Raw genomic sequence first — 27,486 nt, 5'->3', positions numbered from 1 at the left:
TCATTCTTCCTCAACACGTTGTGCATTATTTATTACTTAGTTGAATGTATGTCATTTTGTAAAGCTGTTTTTGAAAAAAAAAAAAAAATAAATAAATTTTTAAAAATCCCCATCAAACGTTTATTTTTCTGACACTCGTTCATAAGGGGCAATGACCTATTAATGACTAGACCATCCATCCATCCCTCAATCCATCTTTCTCTCCCTCCCTCTCTCTTTGTCACTTGGGAATTGCATGGGATGCACACGGTGATGGTAAGACGGGAATGTAGACAACGAGTTACGGCATGCAGTTTTCCATATCCACCAATTCTACCGTGTTTACTCGCAGTCCAATTGTCAGTTGTCTGTAAGTGTATATCCATGCAAAATTTCCAAACATACATCATTACATGTTAGATATTTACAAGGTTCTGTGTAGGAACGTCACGACTGAATGACACTTTCGTCAGTTTCAGTTTCAGTAGCTCAAGGAGGCGACACTGCGTTCGGACAAATCCATATACGCTACACTGCATCTGCCAAGCAGATGCCTGACCAGCAGCGTAACCCAACGCGCTTAGTCAAGCCTTGAGAAAAAAAAGGGTGAATAAATAATAGATAAATGCATAAAAAAAGAACTGCTACTAATAATAATATGTATAAGGCGCAAAAACTTGATGAAGTCAACTATAAGCGTACATAAAAGAAAATGTAAAAAAGTGATAACAGATGAGGGCTGTCACAACTGCATTTTGCAAAGACTGTATCGAATCTGAAATCCTCTTTCTTTTGATTAGCCACAAATATAAAATCTTTAGAGATGAATTAATTCTTAATACTTTATTCTATAGTCAACCGTCATTATTAATTTACTTTTTCTAATGTCAGTCAAACACGAATGGAAACATGACGAAAAGACCAGCAATATTTGTGTGCAACGCATTCGACTTACGACAATGCTGTATTGGCAGTACCAAGCAAATATAAAAGTATGTAACAATTTTGCATTTTGTACATAATTATTCTCACCTCCTTTGTAATGGGGCAGAGGCCTCGGCAGTTAAACCATTCTGAGTTCTCTCTTTCTCCGTTCCCGCCCCGCCCCGCCTCTCCATCCCTCCCTCCCTCCCTCTCTGTCTCTGCCCCTACCTCTATCTCTGTCTCTGCCCCTACCTCTATCTCTGTCTGTCCCTACCTCTATCTCTGTCTCTGCCCCTACCTCTATCTCTGTCTCTGTCGCTCCCTCTCTCTCTGTCTCTCCCTCTCTCTCTCTCTTCACGATTTAAGAACAAAATTTATACCACACATTTATCACGATAGGCAGAACCTGTTTTCGATACAAATGCTCTTTTCATCAAAAAATGAAAGTATAATGATAAATTTATCTCTCTATATATACAAAGCTTTGAAGAGGCGTGAGAACGCAACAGAATTGTTTGATGTCAGAGAGTAATGCAAAGACGATTGCTTTTTGTTGCTTGTTCGTTTTGTTGTTGTTTTTCTCTTGGAATCTGAGTATTTACTTGTTCACGCAATACTTTTGTGTCCGTATGTTATTTGTATGTTAACAATATTCATAACATTATATAACGTAGAAAATCTTCTTTACTTTTGTTTAACCCCTTCAAATGGGGCAATGGCCTTATATTGAATAAATCGTTCGTTCGTTCGTTCGTTCCCTCTCTCTCTGTCTCTGTCCCTCCCTCTCTCTGTCTCTCTCACTCCCCTCCCTCTCTCCCCCTCTCTCTGTCTCTGTCTCTACCTCTCTCTGTCTGTCTCTTCTCTCTACCTCGGTCTCTCCATCTCTCTCTCTCTCTACCTCTCTCTCTGTCCCTCCCTCTCTCTGTTTCTGTCTCTCTCTCTCTCCCCCCGTCTCTCCCTCTCTGTGTGTCTCTCTCCTTTTTTTCTCCTCCCTTTTCCTCCTTGCTCCTTGTTCCGCTGTGTGTACCAGTGCTTTTGTATCGATTTCGGGGAGTTCTTTCCCCCTGTCTTTATGTTTGACCGTTGCCCTTCCTTCCTTTTCCTTCTGTGTACCACTGCTTTTGTATCCATTTGGGGAGGGGGGTGGGTGGGGGGTTTGGGGGGGTGGGGGGAGGTTCTTTTCCTCTGTCTTTATGTTTGAACTTTGTCCTTCCTTTCCTTCTGCCCCCCCCCCCTCCCTTCTGCTCCTTCCACTGCCTCGTCCTCTGCCCTTTTTTCTTTCTCTTTCTCAGACACATTGGAACACCTCTCCTCCCCTCACCCCCACTTTTTCCCCTCCCTTTTGCACGCACATACACACACACACATGCACGCACGCACACACACACACACACACACGCGCGCGCGCGCGCGCGCGCGCGCACGCGCACGCACTACATTAGGATTCATCAGGTTTGCGGCAGGAAAGAAACATGTTGGCCGTGCAATCAGCTTAGGCATGTGTGACAAATATTGGGTCGTCTTCCGAGATGTAAAGGGGGAGAGAGAGAGAGAGAGAGAGAGGCGGCAAGGTGAAAGAGAGACAGACAGAAGCAGAGAGAGGGGGGGGGAAGCAGGAAGAGAGTGAGAGACAGGGGGAAGGAGAGGAGAGAGATGTGAGTTCAAACCTTTGGTTTGAATAGCAGTGAAGTTTGAAAAAAAAAGAAAAGGTTGCAGAAACTGTAGTCGGTACGTGACAGACTCCGCACACAGAAAGGACAGGTGAGCTGGCGTTACCATCGTCGTCGTTGTTGTCGTCATCATCATCTTTTCATCATCACCGTCATCGTCAGGGTTGCCATCGTCATCACAATCCTGATAATTGGTCAAAGCTCATTTGTACAGTACTTTCAAACATCTTTGAATATTTACGACAACATATGTATCACACGCACACGCACACACACACACACACACACACACTCTCTCTCTCTCTCTCTCTCTCTCTCTCTCTACCACTACCACATATTGCTGCTGCTACTGCTTCTTTGTACTGCTGTTGCTAGTGCTACTAGTTCTGCTACAAATGCTACTGCTGCTGGTGCAAATGCTGCTGCTGTTACTTCCACTACTACTACTGCTTCTGCTGCTGCTGCTGCTACTACTACTATTACTGCTGCTGCTGCTGCTGTTACTACTACTGCTGCTGCTGCTACTGCTACTACTGCTTTTGCTGCTATCATTTCTACTACTACTACCACTACCACTACTACTACTACTACTACTGTTGTTGTTGCTGCTCCTCCCCCTACTCCTCCTCGTACTACTACTACTACTACTATCGACAGGAAAAACAAATAAAACTGCACGCAGGAAAAAAAAAAAAAAAAATGGGTGGCGATGTATTGTAGCGACGCGCTCTCCCTGGGGAGAAATGTGTTGTGATAAAAAGAAATACAAATAGAAATCAGGAAGAAGCGAAGAGGGCTGACATGGTGAGCCGCAGTGAAGCCCCGGACAGGCCCCGCGGATGGAGAGCTGTGGACTTCCCTGTGAGGGCTGGAATCCCACTGTCGCTTGGAGGATGAATCCCTCAGCTGCCGCACCTGAGGTATGTGTTGCATCAATCTAAACTGCTGTTGCCGTTGTTTGCGTATTCTTAGTGGTGTCCTACAGTTTGTTTCGGGTTCCCTTTCTCCAGGAGGCGTCAAGGCGTTCAGACAAATCCATATACGCTACACCACACCTGCTGGGCAGATGACTGACCAGCAGCATAACCCAACGCGTTTTGTGTATTTGTTTGTATTTGTATTTGTATTTGTTTTTTCACGACAGATTTCTCTGTGTGAAATTCGGGCTGCTCTCCCCAGGGAGAGCGCGTCGCTACACTACAGCGCCAGCCACTTTTTTATGTACTTTTTCCTGCGCGCAGATTTATTTGTTAACAGCCCTTTTGTTGCCGTGGGTTCTTTTACGTACGTTAAGTGCATGCTGCACACGGGACCTCGGTTTATCGTTTCATCCGAATGACTAGCGTCCAGACCACCTCTCAAGGTCTAGTGGAGGGGGAGAAAATATCGGCGGCCGAGCCGTGATTCGAACCAGCGCGCTCAGATTCTCTCGCTTCCTAGGCGGACGCGTTACCTCTAGGCCATCAGTCCACTCCACCTGTCCGAGTGGATTTCTTCTACAATATTTTTGCCAGAGTACAACACCCTCGTTGCCGTGGGTTCTTTTTCAGTGCGCCAAGTGCTGCACAGACGACCTCAGTTTATCGTCTCATCCGAACGATTGGACGCTCAGTTCCATTTTCCAAACTTGGGGGAAGTTCGGTAGCGGGACTCGAACCTAGACCCTCAGAGACTGTGTATTGGCAGATGAGTGTCTCAACCACTGTGCCACCTGATGCAGTCAGCCCCAGGAGGAAGAGGTTCCAGATAGTTTCAGCAGCTCAAGGAGGCGTCACTGCGTTCGGACAAATCCATATACGCTACACCACATCTGCCAAGCAGATGCCTGGCCAGCAGCGTAACCCAACGCGCTTAAAAGGAATGCCAACAGCACCCGGTGTTCCCAGGCGGTCACCCATCCAAGTACTAACCGGGCCCGACGTTGCTTAACTTCGGTGATCGGACGAGAACCGGTGTTTTCAACGTGGTATGGCCGTTGGCGGATATAAAGAGTGGTGACGGACATCCTGACCTGGAAGTTGTATCTCCGTGAGATGACAGTGTTCGTTGACGAGCAGTGCCGTCGGCAGCAGCTCAGGGGTTAAAGATGGAAGAAGGGGCTGGTGGAAGGGCGTGTGTGGGTGTGGTGGGAGGAGGGGGGATAGGGGAAGGGGGCGGTTTTCCTCTCCTCTCCTCTCAAGTCTGCAGATGTGATGTACAGCTAACCCCCCCCCCCCCCCCCCCCCCTTCGGTTCCGAGTGTGTGTGTGGGTGTGGGTGTGTGTGCGTGCTTCCAGACCATCAAGTGATATATAATGCACATCAAAGATCTCGAAACCCATGGCACTGTTCCGCCAAACACACACGTACGCACAGACGCGCGCGCGCGCACAAACACACACACACACACACACACACACACACACACACACACACACACACACACACACACACACACCTCACTCACTCACTCTCTCTCTCTCTCACACACACAGACACACACAGTATTAGTATCAGTACCAGTAGCTAGCTCAAGGAAGCGTCACTGCGTTCGGAGAAATCCATATATGCTACACTACATCTGCCAAGGAGATGACTGAGTAGGAGCGTAACCCAGCACGCTTAGTCAGGCCTTGAGAAAAAAAAAAAGAAAAAACAAGAGAGGCAAGGCCTTCAAGACTCACTTGTGATACACTTTAAAAAAAAATCTGATCGTTAAAATGTGGTCTGTATTTGTTATTATAAAGCTTCGCGTTTAAAAAAAAAGAAAAAAAAAGCCCTGTACACTGAGAGTAAAACACACAAGCTTTTTATGTATTGAGTATAATTTCAAAATGTAATGTATAAGATGAGAAAGATCAGTTTAAAGCAAATTAAGTCCCCTAACATTAATTACAGAGTAATTTCCCTTTTTTTACTATCTGCACCAAAAACGTTTGCAAAATAAATAAAACTTCCGTGCTTAGCAAAAGAAGTTCCTGTTTGAACAAAAAATGATAATAATGACTGCTCTTGTTGTTGTGTCAGAATATCAGATCAAAGTGCCAAGTTTAGAGAATACAAAAAAATATAAATATACCAGTAAATGCAGTTTGCATATAATTAGGCTTCTTTTTTTTCTTTTTTTTTGTGCCCATCCCAGAAGTGCAATATTGTTTTAAACAAGATGACTGGAAATAACTGGATTTTTCCTATTTTTATGCCTAATTTGGTGTCAACTGACAAAGTATTTGCAGAGAAAATGTCAATGTTAAAGTTTACCACGGACACACAGACACACACATACACACACACACAGACAACCGAACACCGGGTTAAAACATAGACTCACTTTGTTTACACAAGTGAGGCAAAAAAGAAAAAAAGGAAGGTAAATGAATATCTAAAACAAATGTAGCCATGTGCCATGCTGGCTTCAGATACTCCTTCACGCACAAACTGAAAAGCAGACGCCTTTTTCACAACTGAACTGCCGGTCTTCAAGAGTTGCGCAGAATGCGTGACACCATTTCAAAGTTTGAATGTGCGCCCCTTCTAAACATCCTCCTAATTAAATCAAGTCTCTGTATCGTTCGCTGCAATATTATATTTGTTGTACTCACACACACACACACTTTAATCAGTTAGAAGCGTACTTGATTTTAGTTTAATCGTTAGTCAGTCTAAAGATTTCAGCTGACGCTAAACTTACGTCATTTGGTCTTTCCATTACACATACTGCTACAGTTTACAATTCTGTATGTGACTGCTGTTGGAAACTAAAACCCACACCATTATAATGTTTGGATGAGAATAGATCAGGCATTTAGAATATACAAAGCCGATTTTCATTGTCGACACTTAACGACAACCACTCCACAGCTAGTGTCTCTGTACGCCATTGGGTGAGTTGAAATCTGTGCTTCTGATGCACCGTGTTTAATTAAATATCTCTTTTGTCCTATCAGTAATCTACCGTGTTTAATTAAATATCTCTTTTGTCCTATCAGTAATCTACCGTGTTTAATTAAATATCTCTTTTGTCCTATCAGTAATCTACCGTGTTTAATTAAATATCTCTTTTGTCCTATCAGTAATCTACCGTGTTTAATTAAATATCTCTTTTGTCCTATCAGTAATCTACAAGTATTATATACTGGCAGAATCGTCGCAATTCCATCTTTAAATCTATTCCATTTATGTTTGCCTACGTTAAACTGATTTAACGCAGTTTGTAATTTTCAGCGACAAGCCGCTAAAAGTGGCCCTTTTCAGGGGACTTAAATTAAGATTGTAAATTCATCTTAAATAATCAGCACTCCATTATATACTCATTAGAAAGCATGTCTTGAGCTTCTTTTTTTTAAGACCAATTCGACGTAAATTGGTTCAGGAATCATTCAGAAATCTTTCACTGAACACCTTGTAACAAACACAATTCTAATCAAATACAGCCCGATTAAAGCCCTTTGTTTCGCAGTACACGCGGGCGTCATTGCCGTTCGTTTAACTTGCATAAATAGCCACAGCAGGTGATGACTGGTCTCACGACCCCAACCACACAAACAACCCCCCCCACCACCAAACACATAGGACCCCAACCACACAAACAAATATCTCTACTAAAACAACTCCCGACAAACAAACTTGACCTTAAGGGTGTAGGCGCCAATAGGTCAAACTCCAGTCCAGATTATTGGTCACTTTCCACCTGGCCAGTCACTGGCTAGAGCCTGCTGTGTCTCTGTCTCTGTCTCTCTTGCTGTGTCGCACATAATAATACCACTCGGGACCACGGCTACAAAAGAAATAAATGTAAAACATACAGCCTACACACACACACACACACACACGCGCACACGCATACACGCACACAAACACACACACGCATGCGCAAGCGCGTGCGCGCGCGCACACACGCGCGCACACACACACACACTTATAGTGAATAGCCGTTAAACTGAAGATAACACACACACACACACACACACACACACACACACACACACACACACCTCACTCACTCACTCACACACATACGTACGCAATTTAATAATTATATACAAACACATGCATGCACACTCACTTACTACTCACACACACACATACACACAAACACGCACGCGCGCGAAATCGCAGAGAGAGAGAGAGAGTCAATAGTATCCTAAAATACTTGATGAAACATAACTGTCCATGTAGCTGCTATTTTTACAATCTATTCGATGAACACGGCATTGAATGCAGGCACAGAAAGTTTCTGAACTTACCATGATGTTTTTTTTGTTGTTGTTTGTTTGGTTTTTGGTTGTTTTTTTGTTTTGTTTTTTTGTTTTTTTTGTGTGAGGCAACTCCTAAACAACTAGAAATGGTTAAACGATTCCATGACCCGTCTAGAAAATGTGTACGTGACAAAAGTAAGCACGCGTGTAGCCCTGCTTTATTATAATCTACTCGGTGTCTTTCTAAACTAGCCAAAACTGAATTCTTCGTGTTCACGGAATTAGACACATTCCTGCAGTGAAAGAGAGGCTGTTTGGTAAAAAGTATAAAGAGGGGTGGGGGGAGGGGGGGGAGGGGATAGAAAGCAAACAGAGGAATGGAAAAAATATTAAAATGCAAGCATAGAAAACTTTATTAACCCAGTATATAATGTTTCCTTTTTTTGTGATACTGCCAAACGTTTCAAAGGGACCTGGGGTAGAACGCCAAAAAAAGAAAAAAAACAGCAACAAAAAACCCAAACCTATCCGAATACGTGACAATTCCCGCGCACACCAGAGGAACCAGACAGAGAGGGAGAGAGATTGGTGGGGGCGGGGGGTGGGGGCTGAAGGCAGGGGAGAGGGAGGGGAAGAGTGAATCACAGTTTGAAATCAAAGCCGTGAGAGATTGGTCGAGAGAAGGTAGGAGGGAGGGGGATAAGAGGGGGGGTGAGGGGGGGGGAACGAAGGAGAGAGGAATGTCCTGGGTGAGTGTTGTGTCCTTATGTGGCTCGGTTTTTTTCTCTGTCTCTGTCTCTGTCTCTCTCTCTCTCTCTCTCTCTCTCTCTCTCTCTCTCTCTCATCAATGTCCTCTCTTCTTTGCTCTAACTTTGGCCGATTAACAGGCGCTCACTTTATGAGGATGAGAGGATCAAGTCACTGGTCAGATTGGCGTAACATCAGTCGTTATTTTAGTTCATTGTTAGGGGAAAAACAAAGGTTAAGAGATGTATACTATTTTATAACACCTCATTTCCATGGCTTGGATTGTTCATCCCAAATCAAATCAGCCTTGAGGGATCATGTCTGGCATGCATTCCGAAAGATGGCATCGGACGCAGAAGTCTGAGATCTGAGGTGTCAGTCTGGACTGTGCTGTTACCAGACCGTCTTTTGCTGCCCGTCAGACGATTTCACACAATAATACACAATACACAAACTTTATTGTCTATACTTTGGTACAGAGATTTTCTTTTTGGCAGCAGCACATGTCCAACATAAGAAGAAAACAACAAACAAATAAAATGACAAACAAATAAAATGAATAAAATGAATAGAAAATAAAAAGATAAATTAAAAATTAAATGGCACCAAATGGAAATAGCTATATACAAATATACAGATTACTGAAGTTTACGTGCCTCTCCATTTCAGACAGCCAAACCGCATTGCACATCTACCCACACCCCCCCCCATGCACACACACCATGTGCACACACACGTACACATACATACACACATATATATATATATATATATATATATATATATATATATATATTCTTAGTTCTTATATATATATATATATATATATATATATTTCTTGTTTGGGTCCATCATTGCCGATGACCAAGCTTCAAACCTTTCTATTGACTTCAAATACAACTGTAGGTGAAGTGTTGAACAGTTTTTATGATTATCAGCAACATGTTGAGTGTTGGAGCTATGGCTTGCCATCAACTTCGTCTTTTCGGCGCTGTCTGTCTATGTTCAATTTGGCGTCACAGTCGGACCGAAGTACACCTTGGACGGTGTTTCCAAGTGAGTATCAGTATCAGTATCAGTAGCTCAAGGAGGCTTCACTGCGTTCGGACAAATCCATATACGCTACACCACATCTGCCAGTAATAATAATGATGATGATGGTAATGATACTAATAATATTAATGATGATAATAATAGTAAGTGGCCGACATTTTATCAGCGGTCCGTCATCTTTCTGTGTCCTTTGAAGTGAGGAGGTGGAGCCACACTGCCGCCCAGTTAGGGACACGGGGGGAGTTTGGACAGTGGGACAGACTGGGGAGGGGTCAGGGGGTGGTGTGAGGGGAGGGGGGTACAGTCTTTGTCTCTGCTGTGTGCATTTCCTGGTTCTTCCGAAAATGGGGGGATCTGTGAGAAAACGGTGTGTGTGTGTGTGTGTTGCGATTTTTTCGAGGTGTGTGTGTGTGTGTGTGTGTTGCGATTTTTTCGAGGTGTGTGTGTGTGTGTGTGTGTGTGTGTGTGTGTGTGTGTGTGTGTGTGAGTGAGTGTGTGTTGCGATTTTTTCGAAGTGTGTGTGTGTGTGTGTGTGTGTGTGTTGCGACTTCTTTCGCCTCGTGTGTGTGTGTGTGTGTGTGTGTGTGTGTGTGTGTGTGTATTTCTTTCGCCTCGTGTGTGTGTGTGTGTGTGTGTGTGTGTTTCTTTCGCCTCGTGTGTGTGTGTGTGTGTGGCGATTTCTTTCGCCGTGTGTGTGTGTGTGTGTGTGTGTATGTATGTATGTGTGTGTGTGTGTGTGTGTGCCAGTGTGTGTGTGTGTGTGTGTGTGTGTGTGTGTGCCAGTGTGTGTGTGTGTGTGTGTGTGTGTGCCAGTGTGTGTGTGTGTGTGTGTGTGTGTGCCAGTGTGTGTGTGTGTGTGTGTGTGTGCCAGTGTGTGTGTGTGTGTGTGTGTGTGTGTGCCAGTGTGTGTGTGTGTGTGTGTGTGTGTGTGTGTGTGTGTGTGTGTGTGTGTGTGTGCCAGTGTGTGTGTGTGTGTGTGCCAGTGTGTGTGTGTGTGTGTGTGCCAGTGTGTGTGTGTGTGTGTGGACGGCAAGCACAGCAACAGTATCGTCCTCCCCCCCCCCCCCTCCCCCTGGTCCCTGTCCTGTCCCAGTCAGGCCGTCAGACTGGCAGTGAAGCCCCTCCCTCTCCTGTCAATCACTCGCCAATGTCGTCTTCCTCATATCGCCCGTCACGTCGTCACGTCGTCACATGGCATGGCTGGCCTATATGGAGTTGTGTGAATAATGATAATGAAGATGATGATGATGATAATAATAATAATGATAATATTAATACTAATAATATTATTAATGATAATATTGAATAAACAAAAATAAATAAAATATCAAATAAATTAGTAAATGATGTGAATGACTGAATGAATAAATAAATAAATAAATAAATAGATAAAATCATTAATACGTTCGTTTATTTATTTATAGTCTGTTCATCTAAGATGATGATATTAGACTGAAAATAAATGATATTATTATTATCATTATTTGGATTATTATCATTCCTATCATATATATGATGATTGTTAGTATTAATTAAAAATCGACATTTCTGTATATTCGAATGAATTTTGAATCATTAATATTGAATGTTAATTGAATTCTTCTTCTTCTTCTTCTTCTTCTGCCTCTGTTGCCTCTTCAGTAGAAATATAGAGCTGAATCGTGTGCAGAGACAAAACGGGTCACTCAAACGCACGCATGGCGAGTTCCAATTGATAGGGACGTTATAGTGTTTCCTGGTTCAGTTCAGTCGTCAGCCTTGTGTGTTTCTTCCGTTACTCAGTCATCATTGTCACTTTCTTTGCTGTATTTGTTTACTTGTTTGTTCATTTATTGTTTCATACAGTCCCGAGGAACGCTGTCAAGGAAGGACCATCTTTTGGCTTTGCCATGGTCACGGGTCTGTTTTGTTTGTTTTTTGTTTTGTTTTTTGTTTTTTTTTACCAGATGTGATGTAGCGTTAATGGATCGCCCGCTCGCTGTGAAACCTCCTTTGAACAAACTGTATGAGAGTGTCTGGACTGTCTGGATTCCACTGCTTGGCTGAATTGTTATTTTATATTGATTAATTGATTTGTTTATCTGTTTAATCTGTTTATTTATCCATTCATTTATATGTCTATTTGTCTAATTATATATATATTTTTTATTCAGTTAGTCATTTGTCTGTTTCGTCATTTGATAAATATTCAGTCGGTAATCATTTATGTGCGTATCTATTTGTTTCATTGAACTTTTTTTTCTGTATCCTGCTTTCCAAGATAAGCATTACAAATGTTTCCAATAATTAGAATCTGAAATGACAGAAAAAGCTTGAGTCTCTCGATCATATCAGATATAAGAACAAAGTGAGTATGTTTATTTATTCATTGTTTGTTTATCTATTTATTTATATATTTATTTATTGTACACTTCAGTCGTGTAATAATTTGTTTATTCAGTAATTTGTTTATTTCTCTCATTTTTTTCCTTTTAACTTTTTCAGTTCAAAAGTCTCAAGGATGACAACGAAAAGCAGACAAAATTTAGCCAGAAACAAAAAGTAGACTGTATTTAGGACAACAAAAATTAGACAAACATATCATAAACACCTTTATATAACTCGATGTAGAAACAGTTTATGGCCATATATATATATATATATATATATATATATATATATATAAACAAATAGATGAATAAATGAATAACACCCTTATGCATACATGAAAAGAAACCAAAAGCATAGATATTCTTTTCCAGAATCTGGTTTACTCCAATCTTTCTTCTTTTTTCTTTTTTTTCTTTTTTCTTTTTTTTTTCATCCATTTCCGTCTTAAGAGATGCTGATGTCTGGTTGTGAAACAGGAAGGCAATAATGATATCATATTCCAAGTGTATTTGTTCTCTGCATCGACAATTGTATAAAATGCCTTGCACGTCAGTGCATTCTATAAATAATGGGTTAAAACAAAAAAACAAAAAAAACCCTCCCCCCGCCCCCCCCCCGTCCCCCCCCAAAAAAAAAAGCGGCAGGTTTGCACAACATAGATGTGGGTGTAAGAACATTGCCGCTTTTGTCGCAGTTGGCTTTCTGTGCTGTATTGATAGTTACGTTCTCAAACCCTGTGTGGATGTCGTTGCTGCAGCTGCTTGCTGTTGTTGGTTTCTTCGCAGAATGGATTAGACGCTCAGCTGCCAGTACAGTGTCCGTGAGGGTCTGGGTTCCAATCCCGCTCTCGCCCTGTCTCCCAAGTTTGACTGGAAAATGAAACGGAGCGTGTAGTCACGATAAACCGAGGTCGTCTGTGCAGCACGCACTTGGCGCACTGAAAAAAGAACCCACGGCAACGAGAGTGTTGTCCTCAGGCAAAAATATTGTAGAAGAAATCCACTCGGACAGGTGGAGTGGAGTGATGGCCTAGAGGTAACGCGTCCGCCTAGGAAGCGAGAGAATCTGAGCGCGCTGGTTCGAATCACGGCTCGGCCGCCGATATTTTCTCCCCCTCCACTAGACCTTGAGAGGTGGTCTGGACGCTAGTCATTCGGATGAGACGATAAACCGAGGTCCCGTGTGCAGCATGCACTTAACGTACGTAAAAGAACCCACGTCAACAAAAGGGTTGTTCCTGGCAAAATTCTGTAGAAAAATCCACTTCGATAGGAGAAAGAAATAAATCTGCACGCAGGAAAAAGTACGGTAGCGTCAATGTGTCACGTGGCAAAATTGTGAAGAAAAGATCCACTCTGATAGGTAGACAGTTATATCAGCATGCTCTCAAGGCCTGACTAGCGTTGGGTTGTGCTGGTGATCAGGCATCTGCATTGCACATGTCGTGAAGCGTAAATTATAAAGTTGTGTGTGTGTGTGTGTGTGAATGAGAGAGAGAGAATGTGTGTGTGGGTGTGTGTGTGGGTGTGTGAATGTGCGTGTGTATGTGTGTGTGTGTGAGTGAGAGAGAGAGAGAATGTGTGTGTGTGTGTGTGTGTGTGTGTGTGTGTGAGGATGTGTGTGTGCGCGCGCGCGTGTATGTGTGTGTGTGAGGATGTGCGTGCGTGTGTGTGTGTGTTTGTGTGTGTGTGTGTGTGTGTGTGTGGATGTGCATGCGTGTGTGTGTGTGTGTGTGTGTGAGGATGTGCGTGTGTGTGTGTGTGTGTGTGTGAGGATGTGCATGTGTGTGTGTGTGTGTGTGTGTGCGCGCGCGTGTGTGTGTGTGTGTAGCGGTGAGGAGAGGAAGTATTGTGGGTAGGAGGAAGGAAGGAAGGAAGGAAGAGAGGTGGAGGTGAAGGGGGAGTTGTTCAAATCTATTTCGGGGCCAGCAGTTGTCAGTGTACACACAGAACTGGTTAACCATTCACAAGTGGGTCAGCATCTCTCTCTCCCCCTTTTTTCAGGCTGAACTCCTGTTTCCATCTGCCGACCCCCGAAGTTTGCTTTTTTTCCCGTCCAGCTCAGCATTTTGTTGGTGTTTGCTGTCGGTCTGTCTGTCTGCCTCTGTGGAGGGGTTTATTCCATACCAAACAGTAATGGTTGTCATTAAAAGGAATAAAAAGAGAAACAACAACAACAACAACAACACAAATACCATCACACATACACACACACACACACAACACACACACACACACACACATACACACACACACACACACACACAACACACACACACACACACCACAGCCACACACACACAACCACACACACACACACACACACACACACACACACAACACGCACACACACACACCACAGCCACACACACACAACACACGCACACACACACACCACAGCCACACACACACAACACACACACACACACAGCCACACACACACACACACACACACACAGGCCCCCCCCCCCCCCCCCCCTTCACGCCCCTCCCCCCCCACACAGTTCGAAGAGAGAAAACCCAAGGCAGCAGGGGAGGGGCAGGGTATGATCACTAATTACTGTTGTGTTGTTTTTGTAATTACTGTTATCACTATAATTGATAGAATGATCGATAGACTGATTGAAGGAGCGGACAGCCACGATCTTGTAAAAGACGACAGAATTTCCACGGACAATTTCACATCAGTACATAACGAAACAATTGTCTTCAATTTATATCTGTTGCGCAACTTAAAACAGGCATTGTTTGAAAGAAAAAAATCATCATGTCAGGAGTTCAATCTTGACAGTTTATATTCTGTCTTGGATTAGTCGTTGTTTCCTGCATGCTTGTTTTGTTTTTTGTTTTTAGTTGATTTACTTACATTTTCAGTACCAGTGTACTGGCTTTTTTTTTTCCTATGTCGCTACAAACATTTGCGTCTGCAGATTCTGACAGGGCGGGAGAGTTTGTATTTTTCAGCTCAGAAACCTGGAATTGGCTTGCTTTTCCAGTCCGACACAGCCCCTCAGTCCTTTAAAACAACCAAAAACATTCCTCTTCAAGCACTCTCTGCATGTTTTAAACATCTGTTTCATATATGTAATGTGTGGATCATCTTTTTTAAAATTTTTCTACGTGTGTTTGTGCTTGCGTGTATGTGCTTGCGTGCGCGCGCGTGTGTATGTGTTGTGTTGTGTTGTATTCTGTTGTGTAGGGCACTTTGAGAAGTTTGAAATAGCTATATGGAACACACTATCTCCCTCTCCCTCCTCCTCCTCCTGAGTTGATGTCTTAGAAGTAGTAGTAGTAGTGGTCAAAGTGCTGCTAATAAATGTCATCAATCAAAGTTTGCGTACGTTGGACCATACCAAGTATTGTTATTGCACTGTGAAGGATGAAATACTGCTGTGGACCATACCAAGTATTGTTATTGCACTTTGAAGGATGAAATACTGCTGTGGACCATACCAAGTATTGTTATTGCACTTTGAAGGATGGAATACTGTTGTGTAACAAAGAGGAACTGAGAAAGCACAATATCATAATCACATGTCTGCATGACAGAAAACAGTTGGTAAAACCATACTACAACAGAAATCCATGTGCTTTGAAATTGAAGCTATCCACATTTTTGAACTCTCTCTCTCTCTCTCTCTCTCTCTCTCTCTCTCTCTCTCTCTCTCTATCTATCTATGTATGTATGTATATATATGTAAATTTACTGACATGCTGGTTGTGTACTGTGAAACCCTGCCACATACCGTGTCATGATTTGCTGTGAAACCCTGCCACATACCTGGTCATGATTTGCTGTGAAACCCTGCCACATACCCTGTCATGATTTGCTGTGAAACCCTGCCACATACCTCGTCATGATTTGCTGTGAAACCCTGCCACATACCTCGTCATGATTTGCTGTGAAACCCTGCCACATACCTTGTCATGATTTGCTGTGAAACCCTGCCACATACCTTGTCATGGTTTGCTGTGAAACCCTGCCACTACCTGGTCATGATTTGCTGTGAAACCCTGCCACATACCTTGTCATGGTTTGCTGTGAAACCCTGCCACATACCTGGTCATGATTTGCTGTGAAACCCTGCCACATACCTTGTCATGATTTGCTGTGAAACCTTGCCACATACCTGGTCATGATTTGCTGTGAACCTTGCCACATACCTTGCCATGATTTGCTGTGAACCTTGCCACATACCTGGTCATGATTTGCTGTGAACTTTGCCACATACCTTGCCATGATTTGCTGTGAACCTTGCCACATACCTTGCCATGATTTGCTGTGAACCTTGCCACATACCTTGCCATGATTTGCTGTGAACCTTGCCACATACCTTGCCATGATTTGCTGTGAACCTTGCCACATACCTTGCCATGATTTGCTGTGAACCTTGCCACATACCTGGTCATGATTTGCTTACCCTTTGGCCCTGTGTTCCCTGTACCGCCACATGGTTGTTTTGGAATCAGCCTTGACTGGACTCGGCTTGTGGACAATCTGTCATGGGTCAAACTTCTGTGCGCGCGATATCCCACAGGATTTCATGTTACCTGGACAGACCACTGGTGGGGGGAGGGGGTGGGGACTGTGTGTGTGTGTGTGTGTGTGTGTGTGTGTGTGTGTGTGTGTGTGTGTGTGTGTGTGTGTGCTGGGGGGTGTCGTTGAGAGTTATTTCGGTCCTCCCCTAAGTTGTCAGTGCATACAAAGAGACCTGGTTAACATTCAGAAAGTGGGTCACCTGGAATTTTCGCTTCTCAGACGGTTTTTTTTTTCCTGCTTTCCGCTGTCTCTCTCTCTCTCTCTCTCTCTCTCTCTCTCTCTCTCTCTCTCTCTCTCCTCTCCCCCCCCCCCCCCCCTCCTCTCGGTTGTCGCCTCATCGACATCCCACTTGTTGAATATCCAGCTCAGCAGTTCTTGGTGTTTGCATCTATCTGTCGGTTTCAGGCTTTGTCTACTTTGTCTCTGTCTCTTTTCTTTTTCTGTGCGTGTCTGTGAGAGATGCTCCGTGAGAAGCATTGGAAGATGGACAAAATGAAGAAATGGATGGATGAATCAATGAATGTCTGTGTCTGTCTGTCTGTCTGTCTGCCTGCCTGTCTCTCTATACATATGATTGTCAGCCCTCTCCCGCTGTCTCATCTGTCTGTCTGTCTGTCTCTGTCTTTACATATTATTGTCCTCCTCCTCTCTCTCTTTCTTTCTCTCTGCCTCTCTCAGTCTCACTTAGCATATGATTGTGGGCCCTCCCTCCCTCTTTCTCTCTGTCTATATGCTTGTGAACCATCGTTGCATCTCTCTCTCTCTCTCTCGCTGTCACTCTCTCTCTCTGTCTTTATCTCTCTGCGCCCTCTCTCTGTCCCCCCCTCTCTCTGCCCCCCCTCTCTCTTTCTCTGTCCCTCTCTCTCTGTCCCTCTCTTTCTCTCTCTGTCCCTCTCTTTCTCTGTGTCCCTCTCTCTCACATACGTGATCCAGAAGCACGGAGACCGCACGCAGTTTGTTCCATGAAGAGTTATGAAACAAAACGACTCCACCACCACCACCACCATCACCACCACCACCACCACCGCTACCACCACTAACACTACCATCACCACCATCACCATCACCACGACTACCATCACCACCACCATCACCACCATCACCACCACCACCACTAACACTACCATCACCACCATCACCATCACCACCATCACCATCACCACCACCTCCACCATCACCACCACCATCACCATTACCACCACCATCACCATCACCACAACCACCATTACCACCACCATCACCATCACCACAACCACCATTACCACCACCATCACCATCACCACCACCACCATTACCACCACCATCACCACCACCACCACCAACAACAACAAAGGCACCGAAACGAAGCTGTTTGAATTAGGATAATCATAACCAGTGGCTATCCGATTTCATACATAATACAATTACTTTATTATTTCCAGTAACTGAAATCATTTTGTAAAACATAGCAACACACGAGAATCACGGTCATTCAGAATGTATACGTAAAAGCCATAAATTGTTTAAATGTTTGCTTTGAGGTAAACCACACACACAATGGCCACGGTCATACACATGCAATTATAAGAGTAGAAATTGAAAAAAAGAAAAAGAATGTCATTTTAAAGCAAACCACATGTACAATAAGCAGTTATACGCATGCGATAATCACAGCAAGCATAAGAACATCCTTAAATGTGAGAGTAAACTATACATACAATACCACAGAAACCAAACACACAGACACAAAACACTTAACCTTACAATAAACGACACGCACAGTAACCACAACCATGCAGATGCAGTCAGGTAGGTAGGTAGGTAGACAGGTAGGTAGGTAGGTAGGTAGGTAGGCAGGCAGGTAGGCAGGTAGGTAGGCAGGTAGGTAGGTAGGTCGTACCGAGAACCCAAGCTTTCCTGCTCCCCCAATCACGTGCTCCACGTGGTACAAATGATGAATTGACCTGCCCGTTAATATCCAAAATCCGATCGAGGGGGGTAAACCACAAGGAACCATAACTGCCAGTCACCTGTCAGCAGCATCTGTGTACCGCACGTTCCCCAAACAGCAGTAAAAGTGGAGTTGTGTTGCCCAGAGACCTTGGACCTGTTATGACCTCATGTCATCCGGCCAAAGAGCGAACTGTTGCTTCTGCGGTTGTGTGATGATGAAGGTTAGGGTAATAGAGATACTGTAAACCAAGATGATACCAATCAATACAGTCAACTTTAATGTAAACCACCCACGCCCTCTTTACACAAATGTCACTGTAAAGTCGGGCGGGCGTTTACTGAGTACTGTACCCAACACAGGAACCCAACTTCTTACTTTGTTTGATGACACAGTGCTGGCTGGGCGTTGACTCCAAGCGTGGCAAGTATCTCGTTCAGCTCTGGAGATCAGTGCGATAAAAACAGTGCCCATAGTTTTATCTCATGTGTGTTGATTTGTTTCCCGACGTGACGACCCAAATCCCCTCCCCCACCCGTACATCCCCAGAAGAACCGTTGGGGATCTTGAAACGCCTCCCCCTCTCCGCCCCCCACCCCCACTCCGTGGGAGGAAAGTTGTGGGACGTCCTCTACCCCCCCCCACCCCCCTCACCCCATGCTGACCTCCCCCCTCCCCCCACCTGACAACCAAAGCTGTCTCAAAACGTCCCTGCTCCAACCCTGCATGTGTATTGCTTTAGCTGTCTCTGTCTCTGTCTCGCACGCGCGCGCGCGCGTGTGTGTATGTGTGTGTGCGCGCGCGCTAGTCTTGCAAGTGCCTGAACTCCCTTGCAGTGTGTAACTATGTGCATGCATAAGATCAAAGAATCCAAGACGCTTGTCAAAGATGCTGTAATCCGTGTCAGCATTCCGGTGGGTAAAGAAAACGAGAACATACTCAGCATGCACGCCCCTGAAAACGGAGCATGGGTGCCTGCAGGGCGGGATGACGACTATCGAACAGATGAAATCCCACCCGTAGAAAAGACACCAATTTAGGCTGCAACCCACGAACACATAAGAAGATGAAAAAGATGATGATGATGATGATGATGATTATGATCCCATTCCCTTGTCTAGTTTGTGATTCCCCCCGTGGGGATGCCGGGGGTCTTTCAGTGAAAATAGCATCCCCGCCTTCTGGAAATTCTCTGCAAGAAATTTCATCTTTCTATAGCTGTCTGCGTTTCTGCCTTTTTCTTTCTTCACTGTTGTCTCCTTTTTCTACCTTCCCAGTCCATTCCCCTTTCTTTTTTCAAGCATGCTTTGACATTTTTTTTTCTCTTTTCCGCAGTTTATGATGTACTGTCTATGCTGTTTTGCACTGGCGATTTGGTAGTGAGATGTAAACACTGGGATGGTCGCCCGTTCTGCAGTGTTATTTGCCTACATGGCATTTTTATGTTGTTGTTTTTTTGTTTGGCTTTGAAGTATTGTTGTTGTTTTTCTCCTTTTTAACGATTTTTTGTAATGTGGGGATGATGAAGTTATGGATTGCAGTGGGTCAAACTAAAGGGGGAAAAAGAGAGAAGGGAGTATTTGGGACGACAGATTCAAAGGAAGACAACTCGACTGGTAGACTTTTTTTTTTTTTTTTTTTTTAAAGAGTTTCCAGCACCAACCAGAGGTTGAACACGCACACACACACGCACACACACTCACACCACATATACCACACGCCACACACACACACACACACACACACACACACACACCCCACATATACCACACGCCACACACACGCACACGTACACACACACACACACACACACACACACACACACACACAGAAAGATCGAGATGGAGAGAGAGAGAGAGAGAGAGAGAGTCATTTTATTTTTGGAACAAAAAGAGTAAAAAGAAACTGAAATAAAATCAAACGCGTGTGTCTATGTGTGTGTGCGTGTGTGGATTCTGTCAACACGTTAACTGTTTAAGCATGTGTGTGTGCGTGTGTGGATTCTGTCAACACGTTAACTGTTTAAGCCGTCATGAGGCAACAGGAGCCGCTTTGTATGTACTGGGGATTAGAATGCATGAGACAGTAACTCCATATCAATTGTGTCCAGTTCCGCCCGGTTTTCGCCCTACAGGTTATTTGAGAACTGATCGTTTTGGAAAGGCCTGTAATCAACACTTTGAGCTCTGTTTTTACTGAAAGCAATGCGTTTACTATTTGTTGTAGGTTTTTTTTCTGTGTTTCAGCAATTTGTTGGTTTTGTTGTTGTTATCTTACTTTTAAATTAGCTGAATCATCTCTCTTTTTTCCACTGCAGCTAAATGATGATGTTTTTCAAGTCAGCACAGAACGGAGTTGTGTTTCTCTGAGGTGGTTGTGTTTTGTTTTGATTGGATCCTTGGTGGTTTTGTTGTTGTTGTTGTTGTTGCCGATGTGTGTGGAGATCGATTTAGCTTTTGCTGACTTTGGGAACACTTGTTTACACCCAGGTGAAAACTGAACAAAAAATACCGCGAATTCAGCTATTGTGTTAGCTGTTGTGTTATCACAAAAGTGTGTTTTTGTGTGTGGATGTAACGAGAATTGAAAGCATTGTTTGACGGGCGCAATAGCCAAGTGGTTAAAGCGTTGGACTGTCAATCTGAGGGTCCCGGGTTCGAATCACGGTGACGGCGCCTGGTGGGTGAAGGGTGGAGATTTTTACGATCTCCCAGGTCAACACATGTGCAGACCTGCTAGTGCCTGAACCCCCTTCGTGTGTATATGCAAGCAGAAGATCAAATACGCGCGTTAAAGATCCCGTAATCCATGTCAGCGTTCGGTGGGTTATGGAAACAAGAACATACCCAGCATGCACACCCCCGAAAACGGAGTATGGCTGCCTACATGGCGGGGTAAAAACGGTCATACACGTAAAAGCCCACTCTTGTGCATACGAGTGAACGTGGGAGTTGCAGCCTAGGAACGAAGAAGCAGGAGGAAAGCATTGTTTGAAGTGATCACTATGTTCCAGCCTTCCTTCCCGGTCCTGTTTCAAGTAACAGTCGTCCTGTCGTCTGTCCGAGCGATTTCAAGGGACAGGCATGTGTGTGCGTGTGTGAAATTAAGTAATGTAATTCGCGTAGTCTTTGAATTTGTTTTATGCTTTTGTGCTTTACTTTTTTTCTTTTTTTGTGTGTGTGTAAGTTGTTGCGTGTGTATGTGTGTTTAACGTTTCTTGTAAAGCGCTTTGAGCTGCCCTTTAAGGGAGAAAAGCGCGCAACAAGTGTTCATTATTATTATTATCATTAATATTTTTCTCGGACTTCAACATGACTTAGACAGCAGACTTTAGGCCTGACCTATGCGTTGTAGAGTTCAAAGAAAATGCAGATGTCCAAATTATCTCCCCCCCCCCCTCACCCCCTCCTCCCACCCCACCACACCAGGCTTCCAGAGTGTGGGTTAACCCTCTGACTGCTGACCCTTGGTGGAGTCAGTGTGACGTGATCCTGAAGTGTGTCGACTGATTGGTATCTACAGCCAAGTGGTGTCACGGTTCTGTTGACCCGAGCAGTGCATCACCAAGAGGAAACAGCCCGGTGAAAGAAAGCTGACAGACATCCTCACCTGTCCTAACTCAGTGATGTGACAGCCCTTCACTGACGTCCTGACCTGTCCTAACTCAGTGATGTGACAGCCCTTCACTGACGTCCTGACCTGTCCTAACTCAGTGATGTGACAGCCCTTCACTGACGTCCTGACCTGTCCTAACTCAGTGATGTGACAGCCCTTCACTGACGTCCTGACCTGTCCTAACTCAGTGATGTGACAGCCCTTCACTGACGTCCTGACCTGTCCTAACTCAGTGATGTGACAGCCCTTCACTGACGTCCTGACCTGTCCTAACTCAGTGATGTGACAGCCCTTCACTGACGTCCTGACCTGTCCTAACTCAGTGATGTGACAGCCCTTCACTGACATCCTCACCTGTAAGCTGTGTCTGATCTCAGTGAGGTGACAGCCCTTCACTGACGTCCTGACCTGTAAGCTGTGTCTGATCTCCGTGAGGTGACAACCCTTCACTGACATCCTGACCTGTAAGCTCTGTCTGATCTCAGTGAGGTGACAGCCCTTCACTGACATCCTGACCTGTAAGCTGTGTCTGATCTCCGTGAGGTGACAACCCTTCACTGACATCCTGACCTGTAAGCTCTGTCTTATCTCAGTGAGGTGACAGCCCTTCACTGACGTCCTGACCTGTAAGCTGTGTCTGATCTCCGTGAGGTGACAGCCCTTCACTGACGTCCTGATCTGTAAGCTATGTCTGATCTCCGTGAGGTGACAGCCCTTCACTGACGTCCTGACCTGTAAGATGTGTCTGATCTCAGTGAGGTGACAGCCCTTCACTGACGTCCTGACCTGTAAGCTCTGTCCGATCTCAGTGAGGTGACAGCCCTTCACTGACGTCCTGACCTGTAAGCTGTGTCTGATCTCCGTGAGGTGACAGCCCTTCACTGACGTCCTGACCTGTAAGCTGTGTCTGATCTCAGTGATGTGACAGCCCTTCACTGACGTCCTGACCTGAAAGATTTGTCTGATCTCAATGAGGTGACAGCCCTTCACTGACGTCCTGACCTGTAAGCTGTGTCTGATCTCCGTGAGGTGACAGCCCTTCACTGACGTCCTGACCTGTAAGCTGTGTCTGATCTCAGTGAGGTGACAGCCCTTCACTGACGTCCTGACCTGTAAGCTGTGTCTGATCTCCGTGAGGTGACAGCCCTTCACTGACGTCCTGACCTGTAAGCTGTGTCTGATCTCAGTGATGTGACAGCCCTTCACTGACGTCCTGACCTGAAAGATTTGTCTGATCTCAATGAGGTGACAGCCCTTCACTGACGTCCTGACCTGTAAGCTGTGTCTGATCTCCGTGAGGTGACAGCCCTTCACTGACGTCCTGACCTGTAAGCTGTGTCTGATCTCAGTGAGGTGACACCCCTTCACTGACGTCCTGACCTGTAAGCTGTGTCTGATCTCCGTGAGGTGACAGCCCTTCACTGACGTCCTGACCTGTAAGCTGTGTCTGATCTCAGTGAGGTGACAGCCCTTCACTGACGTCCTGACCTGAAAGATTTGTCTGATCTCAGTGAGGTGACAGCCCTTCACTGACGTCCTGACCTGTAAGCTGTGTCTGATCTCAGTGAGGTGACAGCCCTTCACTGACATCCTGACCTGTAAGCTGTGTCTGATCTCAGTGAGGTGACAGCCCTTCACTGACGTCCTGACCTGAAAGCTGCGTCTGATCTCAGTGAGGTGACAGCCCTTCACTGACCAGCATACACGCCAGCAGCAATCAAAGGGTTAAAGTAGGCCATACCATCCTGCCACACACTCTACATCCTCGTCACTTCCCCCACATACCATCTCTGCTCCTCCCCCCGCCCCCCACATACCCCCTCCCCCCGCCCCCCACAGACCCCCTCTCCCCCGCCCCCCAGCCACCAGTTTAGCCCCCTTCCCCACTCCCCTTTCCAGTGCGTGGGTGGGGGTGTCCATTCCTTCATTGACGAAGGAACATCCAGCAGCCAGTCGATCCACCACGGTCCAGAACAGAACCTTGCTCACGATGGGGAAGGTGTAAGTGGCCTTACCAACGGAAGCCCGATTAACTGACTGCTGCTGCTGCTGTAGATGATGATGATGATGATGATGATGGCCAGGCTACAGCATTCATTATCCTCCTCCTCTTCCTACTCCTTCATTCTCACAAACCCTCTCGCCCTTCCCCCATCCCATCCCATGAAAGATGAATGGCTGTACTCACGGGTCGATGATCAAGACAGGGTCCATTCACAGGTAGGGTCCCCCACCACCCCTCCCTCCCCTGCCCCCCCTCCCTCCCTCCCTCCCTTCATCTCTCCATCTGTCTCCCTTGCTTCCCTTCAGGTGGGATCGATACACAGGTCGATATACACCTTTCATTCACACACACACACACACACACACACACACACACACACACACACACTCTGACTGGGAAAACCTAGTGGGCTGCTGGCAGTTGTTATTCTTTGGAGGACCTTTGGTATACACTCCTGTTTTCGGTGGTAACTAAAAGGAGAAGATGGAATTGGTTGTTGATTACGCCCACGAACTAGATGATGTGGAAGTAAATTATTCACTGAATGAATAGTATAGGGTCCGATAAATTGACAGGTAGGTACTTGGTTATGAAAGTGGATGGATTGATGGATGGATGGAGATATAGATAGAAGAATGCAGGCAGAGAGACACACACACGCCCGCACACTTGGGTGAACAGGAAGGTAGCGAGGTAAGTAGATATATAGGTAGATGGGTGGACAGGGTAATAAAGCAGTTAGGTAGATACATAGATAAGACTAATAAGTGTAGAGTATATATGGGTGGATAGATACATGGATAAACAAACGGGTAGATTAACCAGTTGACTGACAGGTAGGCAGGTAGGTAAGTGGGTGAGTAGGTAGCTAGCTGGCTACATACATATACGAATAGACAGAGAGGCAGACCTACAAACATAGATCGCTGAACAAACAAATTGATGACACATGCAAGACACTTTTTCTTATATCACACTCATTCATTGCTGTGTGTGTGTGTGCGCGTGCGCGCGCGCGCACGGTATCCCCACTCCCTGCACTGCATTTTGTAGCATGTATGTATGGATGTATGTATGTATGGATGTATGTATGTATATTAACATTTGAACTGTGAACACAGAGTTCTTTACATTTTGTTTTTTCTGTCTGTTGGAACACTTGTGGAAATTTGTTGCTGTTGTTGGTTGTTGTTTTGCTTGTTGTTGTTGTTTAGCGGCTTTCATGGAATGAATGGAAATTTTCGTTGAATGAAAGGAAGATTTTGTCTATGATTTGTGACCGATAGTCTACGTTTATTAAATAAATATTTTTTATAAAGGAAAGAAAGTTCCAGGGCAGTATACAGTGTCGATTTTCAGTCCAGGGGAAGCAACTGCATCATAAGCAAAGCTATATGGAGTGATTGTCCCCCTTTACATGTTTTGCGAGAAATGAAGCTTCTTGCAGTCGACTTTTCCATGTCCATCGTTATATTGTGAGTGAGTAGGTGGGTGGGTAAATAGATAGGTTGGTGGGTAGATAGGTGGACAAACGGGTACATAGGTAGTAAGATGGGTAGACAGGTAGATACGTAGATAGATGGGTACATATATAGGTAGGCAGGTGGGTAGACAGGTAGATACGTATCTAAGGTAGGTGGATAGACGGGTAGACATGCCATGTAAATATGCAGGTAGGTTGGTTGGCGGGAAGACAAGTACTTAAGTAGGCAGGTAGGTAGATAGGTAGACAGATAGGTGGCCACTGTAGGCGGGTGCGTGGATAGGTAGGTAGGTATGTAGGTAGATAGATGGGTAAGTGCTGAACCTACCTGAGATAGCACTTTCTCATTTTCCAAAGCAACAGTTTTTGCAAAAAAAAATAGCAGTGTACAATATCTTTGTGATTATCAGCACAACCTGAACTCATCAGCCTTCAGTGATCGCAAAGATGACGTGATGATATTGTGTCACACTGTCCGATTAGCATACACGTTATTCATTCATTGTGAATGACTAATGACCATTGCGATACTGGGGCTATTTCATGTATAAATGATATTCCCACCTTCCGGGAACTATGTGCAAGAAACCTTCTCGTGCCGTGTGTGTGTGAGAGAGAGCATGTGTGCATGCATAGGTATGTGTGTGTGTGTGTGTGTGTGTGTGTGTGTGAGAGAGAGAGAGAGAGAGAGCGGTGAGCGTGTGCACGCGCATGTGCGCGCGGGTATGTGTACATTTTCAATCATTATAAAAGGAAAAAAACACCGTAAAACAATAACAAATTTCAAAAGAGATGAAACGAATGAAAAAATTAATAGAAAGTAAGTCTGTCGGATAGTCGATGAGAACAAAGCACATACAGGACTACCTTGAAGCAAGAAACGGGAAAGTACTATCAGTACAAGCTTTGATTTGTCTCTGCTCAAGATTCAGCGCTATATAAATACCATTATTATTATTATTAATGTTAAGCCAGCCCAGTGGAATGTCACCACCGATGAAAAAAGGATTGTTGGGAAAAGAAACCTAGATAAATCCATCACACACTGCATGTTCACGGAGTAAATAAATAGGGTATGTTTATAATTAGTGACTAAGTTTGTGAAGAACAACAACAAAAGAAGAAAAAAATGCGGATTATTGTGTGAAGCGCTTTCAGTCTAAGGGAAACAAGTAATGAGTAAAAAGCTTCACAAATAGCGCGGTTGTTTCCCCTCACCTGAAAGCTCCTTTCCACAAAATCGGTTTTACGAATTCATATTTGCAGCGTGGTGGGTAAGTAGATTGGGAGACAGGGAGATACGCTGGGTGTTGGGTAGGTAGGGTGTTGGGTAGGTAAGGTATGCAGTGGGTAGGGTGTTCAGTGGGTAGGGTGTTGGGTAGGTAGGGTGTTGAGTTGGTAGGGTGTTCAGTAGGTAGGGTGTGCAGTGGGTGTTCAGTAGGTAGGGTGTTGGGTAGGTAGGGTGTTCAGTGTGTAGGGTGTTGGGTAGGTAGGGTGTTCAGTGGGTAGAGTGTTGGGTAGGTAGGGTGTGCAGTGTGTAGAGTGTTGGGTAGGTAGGGTGTTCAGTGGGTAGGGTGTTGGGTAGGTAGGGTGTTCAGTGGGTAGGGTGATCAGTAGGTAGGGTGTTGGGTAGGTAGGGTGTTCAGTAGGTAGGGTGTTGGGTAGGTAGGGTGTTCAGTAGGTAGGGTGTTGGGTAGGTAGGGTGTTCAGTAGGTAGGGTGTTGGGTAGGTAGGGTGTGCAGTAGGTAGGGTGTTGGGTAGGTAGGGTGTTGGGTAGGTAGGGTGTTGGGTGGGTAGGGTGTTCAGTGGGTAGGGTGTTGGGTAGGTAGGGTGTTGGGTAGGTAGGGTGTTGGGTAGGTAGGGTGTTCAGTGTGTTGGGTAGGTAGGGTGTTGGGTAGGTAGGGTGTTGGGTAGGTAGGGTGTTCAGTGTGTTGGGTAGGTAGGGTGTTGGGTAGGTAGGGTGTTCAGTGTGTTGGGTAGGTAGGGTGTTCAGTA

General features: G+C 44.9%; 1 long non-coding RNA gene and 1 other non-coding gene across 2 annotated transcripts in view; one reads left to right on the top strand and one right to left on the bottom strand.

The window, feature by feature from the left end:
• The window catches only part of LOC143299923 (uncharacterized), a 223,571-nt gene that overhangs the window by 185,472 nt on the left and 10,613 nt on the right, over positions 1-27,486 (top strand). The window lies entirely within an intron of this gene.
• LOC143300095 (5S ribosomal RNA) lies at positions 4,435-4,553 on the bottom strand. The gene has a single exon (XR_013057607.1). It is a non-coding gene; the product is annotated as a 5S ribosomal RNA (ribosomal RNA).

Source organism: Babylonia areolata, chromosome 25 (assembly GCF_041734735.1).
Source record: "Babylonia areolata isolate BAREFJ2019XMU chromosome 25, ASM4173473v1, whole genome shotgun sequence".
Taxonomy (NCBI): Eukaryota; Metazoa; Mollusca; class Gastropoda; order Neogastropoda; family Buccinidae; genus Babylonia; species Babylonia areolata.
This window is presented reverse-complemented; position numbering and strand designations above follow the sequence as displayed.